Below are 5,227 nucleotides of genomic sequence, written 5' to 3' on the forward strand. Positions count from 1 at the left end.
TCTGCATTATTTTGAGAGTTGATCAGCTGGGGTAGAGGGCCAGTAAAGTGAGGTCAATCAAGGAAAGGCAATTTAGTTTGTCTTTTTATATGAAATATAAATTGTATTGCAAATAACAATCTTGTCAATAATGTGGGTATGTCTAAAAGATGAAAGCTTAGAAAAACCAGGATGGGGCATCTGGGTGGCTTAGTCGGTTAAGGGTCTGATCAGCTCGGGTCATGATCTCAGGGTCCTGGGATCAAGCCCTGCCTAGGGCTCTGTGTTCACTGGGGAGTCTGCTTCTCCCTCTCCTTCTGTCTCTGTCCCTGCCCTCCTTGTGAACTCTCTCTTAAATAAAGAAATAAAACCTAAAAAAAAAAAAAGAAAGAAAGAAAGAAAGAAAGAAAGAAAAGAGAAAAAGTAAAACCAAAATAAAATAATGAGGTAATTGCACTAAAAAAATAATAAAAAAATTCTAACATGAAATAGTAGATTTGTAATAAGCAGGGGCAAAAGTGAAGCAATAGCAATACAGGATGCTAGAATGAGAGAAGGTGTGAAACCAGGAATGGGAATAGGATGTGGGAGGTCCTTGATGGAGGACCTTGACCTCGATCAAGAAGTAAAGGTTTCATGTAAAGAAGGTAATAGAGATAAAGCAAGTAGGGTAGGTTACAATCCAATTGTGGAGGGAGGGAGGTGATGAATGAAAGAAACCAATTTAAAGAGTTTAGACATTATCCAGACAACAAGGACCCAATAATTTTTAAAAAGAGAAATGACAGTGAAAATGACACTTTAAATTTGTATCATTTGTATTTGTATTATTTGTAATGGAATGAAGATTTGAAGCAAAAGGAGATTAAAAGAGCTATCAGTCGGGAGGCTACTGCAACAGGTGAGTTTATGATCTTTAATACAAGACAATTAAATTGAAAGTATATAGTATGAAATAGGACATATTAAGGAACCAGACATGAAATGGCAACTGAATAAATATGAGGCATAATAAAAAGAGAATCTCAAATATGATATCACTGATAGACATAGGAAAGCCATGAAGGAGAAACAGATTTTGGATCAGAGAATAAGGATTTAGATAAAAGGCAAATTAAGTGAAAATATTAGGCAATGGAATATATTCCCAGAGGAATGTCATCATGTGTGGCAAACCAACCACCTTCCGTTTAATTGCATCCATGTAAAGTTGAAACACATCGTTTTAAAAATGCAACTTCGAACCCTATTGCCTTTCGAACTCCCACTCAAAAATTTTTTATAGGATTTTCTCTTGAGAAATAAGCTAGATTGACTGGATTTTACATTCACTAGTGAAGATTTTACAGGATGAAACAATATGTTTGATCATATAAGACAATTACACAAATTTTAAAGTGAGAACAAATTTAAGAATACTGCTATGGTGGAAATCAATATAAGTTGAACATGGACCACCCAAAGTTACAACCTTAAAAAGTCATCAGGGGCTACTTCTAATGCCCCTTGTTCATATTTCTACCATTTATGTGTTCCCGTATGAATGGAAAAAGAGAACAAAAGCAGCACTTTATCAAAAACACTGTAATATCATTTGCCTCTCCTGGGAAACTTCATATACAGAGATGTATTCTGAAAATCATGCTATAGAAGTTCTTGTTTGCAGTCTTAAGTTGTGGTAACTTTTTTCATCCTCTCAGAAGACTAAGTCTTAACCAGAGCACATGAGCGTATTTTTGTTTGTTTGCATTTAATAAATTATCTAGTCCAATTAGTAGTTGGTAATTAGTAATTTCAGTAATATTCATCAGCGAAATGTACCTGTCTCTATGGTATTTAATGGGTACAGCACAGCTATTTTCCAGTGATTTATAGCTACACCTGGTTCTTTTATACTAGAGTTCACTGATGATAAAATTCCCAATGTTTGGAGATTTTTATTTAAATACACAATTAAATTTTGTAGGTAGTATACTTTGCCTGAAATCGAGAAGGAATGTATTAAAATAGCAAACATATTCTGTTTCAATATTTGAGAAACATTTAAAAAATGATCTGCAAATATACATTTCATCACTTTTAAAATAATCAAAATTACCTTAGTGTCAAAGTAATGTACTGTTCCTTCAATTAAAAAAATACCTGTATTCATGTGTATAAGTAATTTTTGCACTTCCATGAAAAATTACAATGTTCTTTTATACCTGGATTTGCGTACTCGTTCAGCGTGACAAAGTCCAAGTGAAAAGTCTCATGATAATCAAGATAAGGACTCAACATACATGAAAATATATAGCCATTAGAAATAAATAATCACTAAATTACTTTTGCTGTGCCTTAGTTTACCCACCTATTTTCAAGCCAGTTTTGCTCCTAATTCAAGTTCTATACTATGGACAGAACTATTAGCACAGAATAGCAAAGCATTCAACATTAGAGCTTAGGAATAAAATACAATTCATGAATATCTCTAGATCAGTAAACATCCTTTTGATACATTAATTGCTCTTTAGGGAAACAAAATAAATTGAGCAAAAATAAATATGTAGATTAAAGATATATAAACAGCTTATGAATTTTACATAATTTAAAAAACTTGATTGTTGACAGAAAATATGATTTCATTTTGTCTGTTTTGGTGCAAATGTGCCACATACCGTGTAGTTTTTCATATTGCAGCAATTAGACATCTCACAGTGTGTATGTCTGTGTGTGTGTTAATTTGAGCACATGCAAAAATGGAGATGTATCTAAAATATTGGAGAATTTAATTTAATTTTTTATTTAAATTCAATTTGCCAACATATAGTATAACACCCAGGGCTTGTCTGAAAAGTGCCCTCCTTACTGCCCTTCACCCAGTTACCCCATCCCTCCTCCTCTCCTCCCCTTCTGCAACCCTTTGTTTCCCAAAGTTAGGAGTCTCTCGTGGTTTATCTCCCTCTCTAATTTTTCCCACTCAGTTCCCCTCCCTTCCCTCACGGTCCCTGTCACTATTTCTTATATTGTACATATGAGTAAAACCATATGATGATTGTCCTTCTCCAATTGACTTACTTCACTCAGCATAGTACCCTCCAGTTCCATCCACGTCGAAGCAAATGGTGGGTATTCATCGTTTCTAATGGCTGAGGAATATTCCATTGTATACATAAACCACATCTTCTCTATCCATTCATCTTTCGATGGACACCGAGGCTCCTTCCACGGTTTGGCTATTGTGGACATGGCTGCTAGAAACATCGGGGTGCAGGTGTCCTGGCATTTCACTGCATCTGTATCTTTGGGGTAAATCCCCAGCAGTGAAACTGCTAGGTCATAGGGCAGGTCTATTTTTAACTCTTTGAGGAGCCTCCACACAGTTTTCCAGAGTGGCTGCACCAGTTCACATTCCCATCAACAGTGCAAGAGGGTTCCCCTTTCTCCGCATCCTCTCCAACATTTGTGGTTTCCTGTCTTGTTAATTTCCCCCATTCTCACTGGTGTGAAGTGGGATCTCATTGTGGTTTTGATTTGTATTTCCCTGATGGCAGGTGATGCGGAGCATTTTTTCACCTGTCTGTTGACCATTTTTAGGTCTTCTTTGGAGAAATGTCTGTTCATGTCTTCTGCCCGTTTCTTGACTGTTTTGTTGTTTGGGTGTTGAGCTTGATAAGTTCTTTATAGATCTTGGATACTACCCCTTTATCTGATAGGTCATTTGAAATATCTTCTCCCATTCTGTAGGTTGTCTTTTAGTTTTGTTGATTGTTTCCTTTGCTGTGCAGAAAATTTTTATCTTGATGAAGTCCCAATAGTGCATTTTTGCTTTTGTTTCCCTTGCCTTCATGGATGTGTATTGTGAGAAGTTTCTGTGGCCAAGTTCAAGAAGTTGTTGCCTGTGTTCTCCTCTAGGATTCTGATGGATTCTTATCTCACATTTAGATCTTTCAACTATTTTGAGTTTATCTTCATGTGTGGTGGAAGAGAATAGTCTAGTTTCATTTTTCTGCACGCGGTTGTCCAATTCTCCCAACACTATTTATTGAAGAGACTGTCTTTTTTTCCATTGGATAGTCTTTCCTCCTTTGTCGAATATTAGTTGACCATAGAGTTGAGGGCCTATTTCTGGGTTCTCTATTCTGTTCCATTAATCTATGTGTCTGTTTTTGTGCCAGTACCAAAATGTCTTGATGATCATATCTTTGTAATACAGCTTGAAGTCAGGCTTTGTGATGCCCCCAGCTTTGGTTTTCTTTTTCAACATTCCTCTGGCTATTTGGGTTATTTTCTGGTTCCAAACAAATATTAAGATTATTTGTTCCAACTCTGTGAAGAATGTCCGTGGTTATTTTGATAGGGATTGAGTCGAATGTGTAAATTGCTCTGGGTAGCATAGATACTATCACAATATTTATTCTTCCAATCCATGAGCGTGGAATATCTTTATTTCCATCTCTTTTCATCTTCCTGGATTTCTCTCATAAGTATTCCATAGTTTTTAGGGTATAGATCCTTTACCTCTTTGGTTGGGTTTATTCCTAGGTATCTTATGCTTTTGGGTGCAATTGTAAATGGGATTGACTCCTCAATTTCTCTTTCTTCAGTCTCATTGTTAGTGTCTAGAAATGCCACTGATTTCTGGGCATTGATTCTGTATCCTGCCACATTGCTGAATTGTTGTTTGAGTTCTAGCAATCTTGGGGTGGAGTCTTTTGGGTTTTCTATGTACAGTATCATGTCATCTGTGAAGAGGGAGAGTTTGACTTCTTCTTTGCCAATTTGAATGCACTTTATTTCTTTTTGTTGCCTGATTGCTGACCCTAGGACTTCTAATACTATGTTGAATAGCAGTGGGGAGAGTGGACATCCCTGTCATGTTCCTGATCTTAGGGGAAAGGCTCCCAGTGTTTCCCCATTGAGAATGATAGTCACTGTGGGATTTTCATAAATGGCTTTTATGATATTGAGGAATGTTCCCTCTATCCCTACACTCTGAAGAGTTTTGATCAGGAATGGATGCTGTATTTTGTCAAATGCTTTCTCTGCATCTATTGGGAGGATCATATGGTTCTTGTCTTTTCTCTTGTTGATATGATCTATCACATTGATTGTTCTATGAATGTTGAACCAGCCTTGCATCCCGGGGATAAATCCCACTTGGTGATGGTGAATAATCTTCTTAATGTATTGTTGAATCCTATTGGCTAGTATCTTGGTGGGAATTTTTGCATCCATGTTCATCAGGGATATTGGTCTATAATTCTCC

This window comes from Nyctereutes procyonoides, unplaced genomic scaffold (genome assembly GCF_905146905.1).
Source record: "Nyctereutes procyonoides isolate TBG_1078 unplaced genomic scaffold, NYPRO_anot_genome, whole genome shotgun sequence".
Taxonomy (NCBI): domain Eukaryota; kingdom Metazoa; phylum Chordata; class Mammalia; order Carnivora; family Canidae; genus Nyctereutes; species Nyctereutes procyonoides.